The sequence below is a fragment of the Lolium rigidum genome, chromosome 6, assembly GCF_022539505.1.
Source record: "Lolium rigidum isolate FL_2022 chromosome 6, APGP_CSIRO_Lrig_0.1, whole genome shotgun sequence".
NCBI lineage: Eukaryota > Viridiplantae > Streptophyta > Magnoliopsida > Poales > Poaceae > Lolium > Lolium rigidum.
Genome location: NC_061513.1, coordinates 39,375,990 through 39,392,083, shown reverse-complemented (window position 1 = coordinate 39,392,083; position 16,094 = coordinate 39,375,990). Strand labels below are relative to the sequence as shown.

Sequence of the window (16,094 nt, the reverse complement as noted above, 5' to 3'; positions counted from 1 at the left end):
ATTTTCTCTAAATAAAATGTGTATGATGTACGAGAAAGTCACACACAGTTTTAGAATAAAAATTGTGTGTGATATGCAATCTTAAGGTCAAATTAAACCTTCTTCCTTCATCATATATAAAAACAACTTCTTCCTTCTCATATTCAATTTCTAAATAGATAACAGTGCCACTGCCTTAGAACATGTACAATTGAGTGATGTCAACTTTATTTTAGAGTTGGTAGGTTTTTATTAGTTCGAGGTGAGTGGAGAAAAACAAAGTTGTTTTTTCTTAGCTAAGAGATAAATTCTTAAATAATAAGGGAGACTATTTAGTACATTGTACTACCTATTTCCACTTAGCAATATAATTTTCTACAAACATTTAATTAATTGTTAGGGATGGTAACATGAATAATGGGCTGTAAAACTTATATTTATTGTCTTCTCTAGGTAATGTGCAAGACACTTTTTCTTTACTATTATACATGCTCTTCCATATGGTGCCCAAAATTCTGCACAGAAATCTGGCACAAAATTATTATTTTTGTTTTACAAAAGCAAAATTAGATTTTTGGCCATTTCAGACAGCGAGATGTGCATATTTGTAGTGCCAATATGCCATGCCGGACGTCCTTGTCTCGCCGGCCCGCCTGGTTTCAGCACGCGGTTCACGTACCGGTGAAATGAAAATTAAGCTCCCCACAAAGTTGTGAGAGGCAGCTAAACAGGACGAGACTACCCAACCGGCGGCCGCAGTGCCTTATCCACTGTGAAGCACACACGTACGTCTGTGTTTTTGAGTACAAACAACGCTAGGTCCTGGTTGCAGCAATGGCCTACATGGCAATGGTCTCTCTGTTCCTGCTGCTTCTCTGCGCCCATGGCGGAGCTCCTGTTCTTGGCTTCACGCGGAGCGACTTCCCGCCGGACTTTGTCTTCGGAGCCGCCACATCCGCCTACCAGGTAAAATACTGTATAATGATAATGGCCCCACAAGTAAAGATTAGTCTCCATTGGGCTGGTAGTATTTTGTTTCCTACTCGTATTTTAGTTAACCGTTCGGGGTTAATTTGCTTGTAGTACGAGGGCGCCGTAGCTGAGGACGGCAGGAGCCCAAGCATCCGGGACACCTTCACTCATGCAGGTAATTTTTTTTTCGCGGGTCACTCATGCAGGTAATTGACCTGTCAGAGTTTGGTACTGAATGCGAACTTGGGACTACGATAAGAACTGAACGCTGGATTTATGTATGTCAAGTTTTAGTTCTGAATTGACCGTCCTGATCACAGGGAAAATGGCGGACAAAAGCACAGGTGATGTCGCTGCCGACGGGTACCACAAGTACAAGGTACACGCTTCCAAATTTGATCTTCTTCTTTTTCCTGCATTCAGTTGTTGTGTTTTCCAAAATGAATATTCAAACATTCTGTTTTACCCATACATGATACGATATTTCAGGATGATGTGAAGCTCATGGCTGACACGAACCTAGAGGCTTACAGATTCTCCATCTCATGGTCAAGGCTTATTCCAAGTATGAAATTTCATTATAGGCTTTCATTGCAGTACACTACAATTTTTTTTTACTGATTATCAGTTTTGAAATGACATTTGCAGATGGGAGGGGAGCTGTCAATCCAAAAGGCCTGGAGTACTACAACAGCCTTATAGATGCGGTAGTGCAACATGGTACCTTTTTTTTTTCTTTTTCTCTAGTCTCTGTATAAATTATATTGTACTGACAAAACAAAATTATTTTTTAATAACCTGTTAGTAAATGGCCAAAACAACAAAATCTGTCATCTTGTCTTTTCTTCTTTTCTCCACCATCTAAACCTATCTGTGTCTATCATGTTTCCTCAGGGATTCAAGTCCATATTATGCTTTACCACCTTGATTACCCTCAAATCCTGGAAGATGAGTATGGAGGATGGTTAAGCCATAGAATTGTGTAAGATCCCGGAATTTCTCCCTTGTAATGATGAAATTAGTCAAAATCCTAGAATGTTCGGAGGTTTCCTCGCTTTCCTAGTAATATTTTCTAACAGGTGGTGCTGCAAAATGCAGGGAGGATTTCACAGCATTCGCAGATATCTGCTTCAGGGAGTTTGGAGACAGGGTTTCATACTGGACTACGATAGATGAACCTAATGTCGGTGCGATCGGATCTTACGACAGCGGCATAATCGCACCGGGACATTGCTCCGATCCTTTTGGAATAACAAAATGTACCATTGGCGACTCAACTGTGGAACCATATATAGCAGCTCATAACATGCTACTGGCGCATGCATCGGCTACTCGACTTTATAGAGAAAAATATCAAGTGAGTATCATTGTTCCCACTATTAGAATTGTGCCTTTCTGCAAACTCATTACTTCGTTTGTGTGGAAATAATAAGCTATTGAAATTTATGTTGCCAAGTAAGACTAATTCAGAAAAAAAAACAGTATTATCCTTCTATATTTTCAACAAGAGAGGTATTAAGTATGTTGGCATCTAGGATTAATATAGAAAAATCACTATCGTCTAACTGTATTGTTTAACTATATTTTCTGAACATATACTAAAATTTTGGAGTCGATCTCTACTACTCCCTCTGATCCATAATACATGTCATGGTTTTAGTTCAAATTTGGGAGTAGATCAAATTTGTTGGTATATGTTTTGATGTTCTCTTTTCTCGACATAAGGTCTGATTATTTTCTCATGATGCATACTCATATGAAAATGTTTATCTGTTTATAAAAAGAGATTTTCATGTAGGCCATTCAAAAGGGGGTTATTGGCCTAAATATTTACTCTCTTTGGGCTTATCCTCTTAGCAACGCTACTTTGGATATAGAAGCAACTAAAAGACTTGTAGACTTCACATTTGGCTGGTATGTTGTTCTTACTCTATTTTTTGCTTCGGGAATGCTGCACTAACCAACTTATGGTTCCCTTTTTAGGGTACTAGAGCCCTTGATATCCGGAGATTATCCAGAAACAATGAAGAAGATTGTTGGTTCTCGTCTTCCAAAGTTCACAAGAACTCGAGTCTGAAGCTGTAATTGGTAGTGCTGATTTCATCGGAATAAATCACTACTTTTCTGTCTATGTGAATGATCGCCCTTTAGACAAAGGTGTGCGCGACTATGCAGCTGACTTGTCAGTTAGCTACAAAAGTAAGCATCAATGCTTTAATGTTCATAGTTTTATAGCAGCTAGTAGTAATGGGTAATGTGATCCATTTATCTACTGAATATGTCGATGCAAACAAAGGCTCACACTGTCAACAAATCAAATGATGAGATTATTTCGTAACGCTTCTGAACCAGATTTATAATTTTCTTAGATTTTTTCTACTAATGGCTCATCTAACAAATTATATGTTTCTTTGACGCAGCATCTAAAAATGACCCGCCAGGCGGTAAGGTAAAGTTTTTCATGCAATTTTATGTCAGATACTAGACTGGGTTCAGCTATTTTGGGACATGAAAATCATCAAATTTGAATTTCTGATCTAACACGAGATACTCGAAATTAATGAAATAGTTAAGCCTGAAGGTCACACAGTTGAACAAAATAATGGGATTGTGTCTATCTTGCAAGATGTGACGTATAGACAACTTTTATGGAATGCAGTTTCCCCCAACGTCTTATCCCACTGACCCCAGCGGATTGCAACTTGTGCTATTGTACCTGAAAGAAGCCTGCGGTGACATTCCCATTTATATCCAAGAGAATGGCAAGTCGATCTAGCTTCCATTTACATGATCTCCAAAGTTTTGGTTCAGCTATTCTTTTGTACGCCATCATTAAATTTGCACTTCATAAATGTTAGGTGATATATATCTTTTGCCCTCTGTTCCTTCCTCTCTCTCTAGGCAGTGCATCTAGCAATGACACTCTGGACGACACCGACAGGCTCGAGTACATGAAGAGCTACATAGAGGGAACATTGGCTGCATTAAGGTAGTAATAAATAATTAAAAATCCCTGACTTTTTTTTCCTTCAGCAATGTAGTTTCATTTATTTGGGCCGCCTTTTCAAAAAGATCTTCGGAGTTCAGACCAGGATGCTCTATTGCTCGCGAGGAATGGAGCCAATGTGAAAGGCTACTTCACCTGGGCCTTCTTGGACGTCTTCGAGTTCCTGGCAGGGTACCAGACACGTTACGGCCTGTACCGTGTTGACTTTGACGAAAAGACACTACCACGCCAGGCTAGGCTCTCCGCTCGCTGGTACTCTGCCTTCTTGAAGAACAAGGGTATCCATGTTCAGAGTGACCTCAACAATCCAGGATCGGATGCTGAACAATGAGTTAGCTCACTCGGTACAAAGTTTATAACTTGGGGTCAACGTACATATATATGGTTATTACATACGGATAGATATACGATCCGTGTAGTTCTCTCTTGTTTCTTTCTTGGGAGAGCCAATAAATAAGAGAGCAGTACATGCATCATGATACATTGATCCATATATACTTCGTATGACAGATAGCAGATCTAACAAAAAAAAAGACAGCTTGTATTGTCTCGATTGGATTCAATTCACTTCTTTGGAGGTTAAATTTGAAGAATTATTATGTGTGCTTTTTTCAGATATTACATGTAAACCAGCCAACTACTCGAATTGAGTAGATACGTGTTTTGGGATAGTCATTCAGATCCATTTTGGATAGTCATTCAGATCCATTTGTCTGCCCATGTTGGGCATGCAGATCTTATCTTTGCAAGAAAATTGTGTAAATTTGAAGTGACCAAACAGCAAAATTATAATTTTGTTTTAAAACGTTGATCAGAAAAAATAAAATAAAAGGTTATGTTATTTCAACCACAGAAGAAGTTAAAAGATTGGGCCACGTAAATTGGAGAGACCAGCAACTAAGATATCATCAGACAAACTTCTGCAATGAAGATGACGAGAAAGATATAAAAGAAAAAGTAATACTCCATAAACACTGTTCAACAGCTATTACATGTGAACGAGTTGGTCACTTTGCTTTCTCCGGAGAAGGCTGCTGCTCCTCCCTTATAAATAAAGGAAAGATAAACTTTGCCTCTATGTACAAGAGTGCAGCTGTTGCACCGAGCGTGCCCGTGACTATTTTAAATAGATGTTTCTCTACAAATTCAATAGTAGAGCTGCAGATGAAAAAATGAATTTGTTAGAAAACTAATTCTGAGAGAAACTGCAAGAAAAAAAAACAACATAACATAATGAATTACACTGGTGTAGGGCCAGGAGTTCGCCCAAGCAGGTGGAGCAGCTTCCTATTCTCAAGCTCCATGGCGCACTTTGGATGATCTGCCTGGCGGAGCAAATGAAGCAACTCTTGTTTCTTTTCCTGGATTTGCCTGGTAAGGGTAAGCGTTGGTTCTGCATTATTTGTGGGAAGATGCTGTTGTGGCCACGCAAAGAGAGTTAGATAGTTACGCCGAGAATTTTGATAGTACATATTAAGATTACACTGCAAGAAAGTTCGGTTAAACACAGAACATAGTACATAACAGGAAGAATTGTAAATGTTGCATATGCAAAAACTAGTTAGTCAATTAACATATTATTAATTACTGTATTCCGCTAGCAATTTGTTTCTGCCAATAAATATGGTATTTAGAAGCCCATAAAAAAACGAGGCCTAAAGAGTAAGTTTCTAAGGGGAACCCTAGATCTGATTTTGCTAATTTCACACGATATAATAAGACTGTGCATACCTTGTTATTATTAAGAAGGTTTGGTGATTCTGAGGAACTGAACCGGCGAAGTGAGCTACGGCCATGGCTAATCCTTTGCAGCAGCCGCCTCTGTTCCTCCTTGAGGGCCGTCGTAAAATACGAATTCGGTCGCTCAAAGGCGCGACCGCAGACCTTCGTCGCAGCAGATCGAAGCGCTGCCGCTGCCATTGGAGAGGGGATTATTCAGATCTCGATCTACCTAGGACGATTGTTGTCGCCACCGAGTTCCTCGATACCAAAGTCTCCCCCATCATATATCCTACGGGCTAACCCACTGGTGGAAAAAGGGGCTTTGGTCGCGGTTGGCAACTGCCATTAGTCGCGGTGGCCCAACCGCGACCAAAGTAGCGCGACTAAAGGCCCCCCCCCTTTAGTCGCGGTTCCTCACGAACCGCGACTAAAGGCCCATCCACGTGGGCCTCAGGCGAGCGCCAGGGCGGAGGACCTTTAGTCGCGGTTCTTCTGGCCAACCGCGACTAAAGGCCTCCGCGAGGTTTAGGGTTTAGCCCCCCCTCCCCCTAAATCTGGTTTCTTTTTAATTTGTATTATTTTATTTCTTTTGGGTTTTAATTTTGAAGGAGTTTCACATATTCTACGGTACTGTATACATACATGCATATGAATGTACAATTTCAAACAAATTTGAAATTAGAACCAAAAAGAATTCAAGAGTAATATACAATATATATTCAATATCGGATGACCATATACAATATATATTCAATATCGGATGACCATATACAATTTTGAACAAGTTAGTTACTAATTCCGGTGCCTATAAAGATCTACGTCATCGTAATAGTGTTCTCCTCTAGGATCGATGACTTCCCTCGCCAACCATCCAGCTAGTTCCTCTTGAAGTGGTCGGAAGCGAGCTTCGGACTAAGGGTCTTCCGGAGGTTATTCCTCGGGATGTTGTTCTCACACGTACGGTCCCGTTCATTGCGGTATCTCCGGATCCTCTCACAAACATAGTATCCACATAGATTGGTCCCCGGTGGCTGAGTATCCCCGAGTCGTCGGCACTGCCATTTTAAAATGTAGCTCTTTTTTGAATTCACCGACCTTGGTATCTACGAACCGTCTCCAAACCCTACGAGGCAAAGAAAATTAAATAAACAAGAGAGTTATTAATTAGTTACTTGATATTAGGAAATGATGAACGAAATAGGCCGATCGATATAGAGCGCAAATGAATGAAAATAATTACTTTTGCATCATTTTTCTCATGTCGCCCCAAAGCGCCGGATCCATATTCGGAGAGTCGTGGACGAGAAGCGAGGAGGTCTGAACTTTAATTACCATAAGAATCCAGTGGAACCTGCGGACACGATACATGCACGATCATGCATAACTCATCGATTAGCCACATACCATGCATGGAGTAAACAAAAGAGAATGTGCTCAAGACAGAAACACTCACCCAAAATGGTAAGGAAATAGAATATCACTTTTCATGTTGCTGTTTTCTAATAAACCGCCACGGGTCTTCCTCCACGTCGGCGGGGTGGTGTTCTAACACATATGAATTAACGATGTGTGGGTCAATGAACCCAACATCATGGATGTTCCTTATTCGCATTTCCCGCTTCTTCATTCTGCATAATATATAGCGTACACAACAAGATAGTTAGGACAATATATATATATATATATATATATATATATATATATATATATATATATATAGTGCAGGCAATGAACGAGATGGGGTAGAAATTAATAAATCACTTACAGAACGTAGCAACTGATGATAGATTTGTCGAGGTCGCGCAGATTGAACAGTTGGAACAATTCACTCAGAGGAATTTGTACCCAGTAACGTTTGAAGTGATGCTCATATTTAACTTCCGCATAGATATAGTCTTTGGCGTTTTCATGTTTTATGTAAGCCTTGTACCAATTTAGCGAGACCTAGCATTTGTCGAGGTAGATCCTCTTCCTGCGCAGGCTCGATGAGAGGGCCATTCTTCACATATGTAAATACTACGTCCTTCATTGGCGCCTCATCAAGGCCTAACACTGCACGAAGAGTGATACCTAAGTCGGCCGCTTGTTTTACGGCACTTTCTACGAGTCAATCCATGTGCTGCCGCAGCTGCTATGATATCGGGGGCATCCGGACCGGCGGCTTGCACTATGAGCGGGGCGATCGATTGTTTACTTTGTTTCCCGAGCTGGGCAACTTCTTTCCCCCTTTGCTTCTCCGCCAACTCTTTCCTGTTCTTGAACGTGAGTGCTTGCCTACGAAGTTCACGTAAATAGTCGTCGAGCGGATTCTTCGCGGCTTGGGACGGTGTGTTCAAAAATGACTTAGCCCATTGCTTTTCCTTGTCGGAATATACCGGCTTGGGCTCGCCCTCTATTTTCTTACGGACGCTTGCCTTCCATTTCTCTAAATCAGCAGCCGCGCCCGCCTCGACTTCCTCGGCACTACTTTCCCAAGACCTCCTGGGGAGAGGCTTCGGTGATACCTCCGGTACCTTTGTTTTCTTAGGTACGTAAGGGTCCGGGTTAATAACCAAGGACCGCTTACGCTTCTTCGCCGGAGGTGGATTGGGGGCGGTACCGGTGTCCGATCACCCGCCGGACGAGGACCGGGGGCGGCGTCGGGCGACGTGAATGAGGTGTATTAGGTGAAGCACCACCGCCACCGTCACCGCCACCGCCACCGCCACCGCCACCGCCACCGCCACCGTCACCGCCACCGCCACCACCACCACCGTACGGGGGTGGACTTGTTGGCGCCTCGCCTGGAAACTTGATAAATTTCTTCTGCCATAGAATGAACTGGCGCTTGACATCTCCAAGTCTTTTCACCCCTTCGAGGTGTAGCAATGTCAATGTCCGGGTCCTCAAACCCTTGGACTATCTCCTCCACCGTGACACGAGCATAGCCATCTTGAATGGGGTTGTTGTGGTGGAGTGCTCCAGGTGGTAAAGCACTGCTCGATGGCTACCTTCATGGACATGTTCCCGATAGGATAATACGGATGACATGCTTTCATCTCCTTTATATCGTCCACGGGGTAGCGAGGAGGCTCCGGTGCAGTAACTTCGACCACCAGCTGAGGCTCCGGTGCGGTAATTTCGATCGTCGGTGCACCGGCCGGTGAGGCCTCCGTGGAAGCCACGCCTGCTTCTTCTCCGCTGCTGGCTTCCGAGATCCATTGGATGATCTTCATGCTTGCGCCCGAGCTGCATCTCTTTCGGCGACTAGTACACTCACGGTTTTCTTCATCACATCCATTTCCGTTACCAACTTCGCCACAACATCCGCATCCCGATCCATCTTTCTCTTACGGCTTCGTAACCGTACGGGTCATCTTTACGGGGGAACCCTAGTTTCCACGAAATGTCCCCGGGCATGCCTCGTACACGTCCTCCGTGTTCAGGATTCCCGAGGGCTTTTGTCGAGGCGTCGTTCTCTCCGTTGAACCTGATCCTCCCTCTTGAGCATCCCTCATTGCCTCAATAAGGTTTTGGGTGGGTGTAATTATTTTGCCCCGGTAAACACACTCCCCTGTCTCCGGGTTCGAGCGATCCCCCATGCCCGTACCACCAGCTTTTGGCCCTTGGGTCCCATCCCTCCGTACACTGGACGGATTCCTCGCGCCCTCGGCTCGTTCTCCATCTTCTCCCACTTAGGCTGCCAAAAGCGATACCCTCCTGGCCCCATTTTATGATTGTACTCCTTCTTGGCCGCATTTTCCTTATTTTTTTCGATAGTTCAAGGAACTGCTCCGATTTCTTTTGCTTCACAAATTCTGGCCAATCATGTTGCGGTTTCTCATATTGTCCTTTGAAATCCGGAGTCTTGCCCTGGTTGACAAAGTCATGGGCTAGATTTTGCTTGTATTTCCGGAATGCGTTGGCCATCCTAGAAAGAGCGAACTGTTTGACTAGCTTGCGCCTCTTCTTGTTTTCCGCAATCTTGTTACCCTCCTCATCGTATTTGCGGTATTCCGGAGGTAGAACGAAATGTTCCATAAGCTTTTTGAAGCAATCTTTTTTTCTCTCTGTTCGACAAAAGTGAAACCAACACGTGCCTTCTTTGGCTCATTCCACTCCCGGCGGGTGATCGAGACGTTGTCTCTAACAACGGCTCCGCATTGGCCGACAAACTTGGTGGCGTTCTTGCTTGGGCTCCAGCGGCTCTGCCGGTTTCTTCGTCGACAACATCGATGGTGCATGTTTCTCCTGGTTTCATCGTCTTGGTTGCGCCACGCTTTGACGACGACGTACTCGATTTTTTCGACGATCCGGCCGAGGGCTAAAATAAGAAAGAGAGTCGCGCGCGTTAGTACACACACATTTATTCAAATCAGTTAGTTGTATCACCAGACGCTCAATATGTATATATATATATACCTCGGCGCCGGAGGTGGTTGCTACTTCCAATTGAAGATCGTCGTTTATCGACGTTTCTTCGGCATCATCCGCTAGCCGACGGCGCCCTTCATCTTCACACTCAAAGTTCGGATAAGAAGCGATATCATCTTCTTCTTCTCCGGTCGGCACAAAAGGAATATCGCCTTTTATGATGCCGAACATATGGTCTTCGAGCGTCCGGATCATAGTTGTCCAGAATCGGGTCACCTCTATCGCCCGCCATATGTCGAGTCCCGAAAACATGTAGTCAAAACAAATTAATTGTGTATATGCCAGCATTATCACATCTCTTCTACATATAAAGAGAGAGGGCGACGAGGGAGGCGAGAGGGGGGTCGACGCAGTGATCGCGTGACCGAGAGAACGGTGGTGGTGGCGAAAGGGCGGTGGCGAAAGGGCGGTGGCGAAAGGGCGGTGGCGGTGACGAGGACACATAACCCTCGCGGTGGCGGTGGCGCGTTCACGGCGTTGGCGTTGGCGCGTTGAATAGAGGCGGTAGCGTTGACGGCGTTACATTTTTATGAATAGGTAGCGTTTGACGGCGTTGACGGTGTTGGCGACGGTACGGCGGCAACACCACGGCGACAACGACGAAGGAGTTATAGTTAATTATATAGTTAAAATTAAAAATAACAAACAAACATAATTACAAAATTACAAAATTTTAAGTTTTTTAAGTTCTTTTTGTTAAGTATATAGTTAAAATTTAGTTCTTTTTAAGTTCTTAAAATTTAGTTCTTTTTAAGTTTATAGTTCTTTTTGTTAAGTATATAGTCCCGAAAACTTTTATGATAAGTTCTTTTTAAGTTTATAGTTCTTTTTGTTAAGTTTACAAAATTTAGTTCTTTTTAAGTTTATAGTTCTTTTAATTTGTTAAGTTTACAAAATTTTAAGTTTTTTTTGTTAAGTATATAGTTAAAATTAAAATAACAAACATAACAAAAAAAAAAATCCGGCGGCGGCCGGCCCTCGATCTCTCTTCCTCTCCCTTAACAAAAAAAGAAAAAAAAACGCGCGGGGGTCGAACGGGGGGCGGCGCGAGCAAAACACGTCCCCCAAACGCTCAATTCGGCGCGGTTTGGGGGACGGTTTGGGGGACGCGACTGGAGATGCTCTCAGTCGCCCGGTGGCCGGGAACGGCGGCGGCCGGCCGGGCCAGGTCTTTGATCAGCTAGCGTCCAGGCTAGGGCCGAGCCGAGCTGGCTCGCGTGCACACAAAAGAGAAGCCCTGAGGAGCTCGGCTCGAGCGACCAGGCAGCTCAGATCAGCACCAGCAGAGAGCCAGCTTTCAGTGACTTGACGCCCAAAGACGTACGTGCCTCCAAACGTGGAAAATAGCAAGATGAACTCGGGTGCACGTGCACTCGCTTTTTCAATATTGAGAAAATGCTATTTGAAAATCTTAAAAAAATTCAAATACGTATTTTTCATGTATATATTATGTTGATACTTACTTGTGTAAATTTTCCAGAAAAAATACGATTATATGTAGCCTACACGCAAATGAGAAAATATCTAAATGAATGATTGGTTATTTGCTGTTCACGGAAATAAGAAATTCTATTTTTACATTTATATGTAGGTCACACATGCTCCTTTTTTTGCAACGAAAAAAATAGGACGCTATTTCGGCGTTATAGCGGCACTATAGCGTATTTGGAAAGTGAATGCTACGCTATGCACATTTGGCTCGCTATGGCGCTAATCACGCTATGCGCGCTATTTTTCGTATCGTTATAGCGGCGCTATTTTTATAGCGTTGTAGAGCTGCTAATTTTTACAGGGAAATCGAGCAGCCGACTAGCTATTTTAGATCTTTTGGCACACGAGCTTCCTAAATCCCCATTCTAACCGTAGTTATTCAACCCATTGGAAACCACAGAAGCACATCGATAATTCTCACTCCTCCTCACACGACGCGTACATGTTGAAGAAGAAGAATCAACATCACAGCGAGTAAGAGCTACTGATGCAATCTGCCTAAGAAGAAGAACTTGCTCGTGTATCAATGACGCGTCGGACCCGCCACTTTCCGCCTTGCTTTCCGCTCTGTCCGGTGTCCCCGGAGCGTCCCTATGAAGCGGGGACGGGCTCGAGATGACGGACATCGTATAGGGTAGCGTCGGACGGAAAGAGCCTTTGGGGCGTGCCACTGAAAACGATAAAATGTCCGGCGCGCCCGAAAAACTTTTGGGGGACGCGATTGGAGATGCTCTTAGGCCTCTTTGTGACCGCCTCACTTGGTTGTTGTTCCCCAACGAAACATCACCGATGAAAAATATTTTTTTAGTGCATCGCACATAATGTTAATTTCAAAACTGTCTCAATTTTTGCCGCAACGGTGATTTGTGCCATATAACCAACAATGTCAGAGTAGAACTTTTTTGTGTCTTTTTCTTTATGACAAAATAGGTGCTTTATGTGATTCATCGCGCATGCTTTTTGAAAAGCAAAAGGCATGTTATGTACGAGGCAATCACACACATTTTCTCTAAATAAAATGTGTATGATGCACGAGAAAGTCACACACAGTTTTAGAATAAAAATTGTGTGTGATATGCAATCTTAAGGTCAAATTAAACCTTCTTCCTTCATCATATATAAAAACAACTTCTTCCTTCTCATATTCAATTTCTAAATAGATAACAGTGCCACTGCCTTATTTTAGAGTTGGTAGGTTTTTATTAGTTCGAGGTGACTGGAGATAAACAAAGTTGTTTTTTCTTAGCTAAGAGATAAATTCTTAAATAATAAGGGAGACTATTTACTACATTGTACCACCTATCTCCACTTAGCAATATAATTTTCTACAAAAATTTAATTAATTGTTAGGGATAGTAACATGAATAATGGGCTGTAAAAGTTATATTTATTGTCTTCTCTAGGTAATGTGCAAGACACTTTTTCTTTACTATTATACATGCTCTTCCATATGGCGCCCAAAATTCTGCACAGAAATCGGGCACAAAATTAGTTTTTTGTTTTACAAAAGCAAAATTAGATTTTTGGCCATTTCAGACAGCGAGATGTGCATATTTGTAGTGCCAATATGCCATGCCGGACGTCCTTGTCTCGCCGGCCCACCTGGTTTCAGCACGCGGTTCACGTACCGGTGAAATGAAAATTAAGCTCCCCACAAAGTTGTGAGAGGCAGCTAAACAGGACGAGACTACCCAACCGGCGGCCGCAGTGCCTTATCCACTGTGAAGCACACACGTACGTCCGTGTTTTTGAGTACAAACAACGCTAGGTCCTGGTTGCAGCAATGGCCTACATGGCAATGGTCTCTCTGTTCCTGCTGCTTTCTGCGCCCATGGCGGAGCTCCTGTTCTTGGCTTCACGCGGAGCGACTTCCCGCCGGACTTTGTCTTCGGAGCCGCCACATCCGCCTACCAGGTAAAATACTGTATAATGATAATGGCCCCACGAGTAAAGATTAGTCTCCATTGGGCTGGTAGTATTTTGTTTCCTACTCGTATTTTAGTTAACCGTTCTGGGGTTAATTTGCTTGTAGTACGAGGGCGCTGTAGCTGAGGACGGCAGGAGCCCAAGCATCTGGGACACCTTCACTCATGCAGGTAACTGACTTATCAGAGTTTGGCAGTGAATGGGAATTTGGAACTACGATAAGAACTGAACGCTGGATTTATGTATGTCAAGTTTTAGTTCTGAATTGACCGTCCTGATCACAGGGAAAATGGCGGACAAAAGCACAGGTGATGTCGCTGCCGACGGGTACCACAAGTACAAGGTACACGCTTCTAAATTTGGTCATCTTCTTTTCCTGCATTCAGTTGTTGTGTTTTCCAGAATGAATATTCAAACATTCTGTTTAAACATTCCGGAGAATAGGGTGAGCCTTCGTGGCGTGGGGAATCCTTCGTGAGACCTCCACCCCTCCAAACGTGATGTACCTTGTTGCAAAGCAAGGGAACACGGGAATACATCTTCGTCTCCGCGTGCTATCGGTTATCTCTAACCGAACTCCTTACTTGTGATTTAACTGCCTGTGAAAGCCTTCGTGCTCGAGTTAGTTGTATCCTCATATAGGTTGCTTCACCTAGTTTGCATTAGGCTCACCTTTATATTCCGCAAAGCCTAATATTGCAAAGAAAGAATTAAAACTTGTAGAAACCTATTCACCCCCCTCTAGGTTTACCATCTCTATACTTTCAATTGGTATCGAGCTCGGACTCTTATTAAGGGCTTCACCGCCTTAAGAGTGAGATGGATAAACTCTTCGAGGGTCTAGATGACGACTCTAACCTTTCGGTTGAAGAGATGAAATCTAGACTCTTGGCATATGATGCCGAGAAGAAGAAAAAGGAGGATGAGCTACAAAACCAAATGACGGAAATGTCTTCCAGACTATTTTCTGGCGCCGTTGCCGGGGAGGCATAGCTCTACTCATAAGTTCACCTGGGGAGTACACTCTACCTCTCTCTCTGTTTTACATGATCTCCAAATTTGGATTTCTCATCTAACACGAGATTCCCATTTATATCCAAGAGAATGGCAAGTCGATCTAGCTTCCATTTACATGATCTCCAAATTTTTGCTTCAGCTATTCTTGGTTGTTAAACCATAACAATGCATCTCTCTAGGCAATGCATCTAGCAATGACACTCTGGACGACACCGACAGGCTCGAGTACATGAAGAGCTATATAGAGGGCACATTGGCTGCATTAAGGTAGTAACTCGAAAACAGTCCTTAACGTTTTTCCTCCAGCAATGTATTTTCATGCAATTGGGGCGTTTTGTTGCAAAATCTTCAGAGTTCAGAAATAGCTACCAGGACAAGCTCAATAATTGATTTTAAACTCCATAAATTGGTTCGGTACTTCATCTAAATGGGTGGGTAATCTCATTTTTAGTTTTAATGTGCACGGAATCTGAAACTTAAATATGTGCATTATTTGTGGTATATATAAAAACATAAAAATAAGTGAAGTTTGAAATATCATAGCTTCATGTTAAGTTACTCCCTACAGGATTACGTTGGAGTCTATACGGTATGCCTTCACCAAGGTTTTCTATATATACTAACTGAATATCAGCTATTGCTACCATGCGTTTTACTGCTACCGTACTATTGGATTTCATCAAACAACTCTGCCTGATACAACGAGCATTTTAAGGAACTAGCAATCTATCTTACAACATTAACTAAACCTCATCAGGAAGAACCGTCTTCTTACTACCATGATTCATATACACGGATAACTGATTGGCTAATATCGTTTTCAGCTAGAGGATTAAAAATGACTGCTCAAAAATGGTGTGTAGATTTGGAAGCCAAGATTAAAATCCAGGAAATAAACAGACATTGGGCTGACTCACCTCCGCTTCCAGCCTTCCAGATGCGATTCGATGGAGGGGTCTCTGAGTTGATGACAGCGTTGCCGGATTGCATCGCCATTGCTTTGCTCGCAACGTGACTCCTGTACACCTCGCCTCCAGTCGGCCGGTGATGACAGCGCCCATCTCGCCTCTGGAGCATTATGGCCTCTCCTCTCCTCTCCGAGCAAGAGTCAAAGTCTAAGTCATAGTCACACGCGCAATCCACACGCGGTGTGTAACAATGGTCTTGTACTTATAATAGAGCTACTGAGCAGGCAGGCAGGTTTGAGAAAAGAAGACGATGGGATGAGCTAGTTTCGATTCTCTCTCTCTCTCTCTCGTTGCTACACGATGAGAGAAGTGGTGGACGGTGGAGATGAGTCCTTCACGCGGATTGCTGATGTGGAAAGGAGCTCTCTTGAAACAAAACGCCGCGAATGTAACTCAGTGTCCTGTAATTAAGGCTCCACTTTCTAGGGACTATGGAGCATCGTAATTAAGGCTTAGTCTTCTGGGTGCCTGTGGAGCTCAATTACCCGTACCTCTCCGTTGCAATCATGGAGCTAGAAGAATAGCGTACGTGTTGTGCCAGAACTAATATGGAGCCATGTGATTAAGACTCAATTTTCCGGGGACTGTGTAGCAACGTA

The 16,094-nt window shown here is 43.3% G+C and overlaps 1 pseudogene; it reads left to right on the top strand.

Moving 5' to 3' along the window:
• Positions 1-710: 710 nt before the first annotated feature.
• Positions 711-16,094, top strand: part of LOC124660338 — a 44,222-nt pseudogene continuing 28,838 nt past the window's right edge.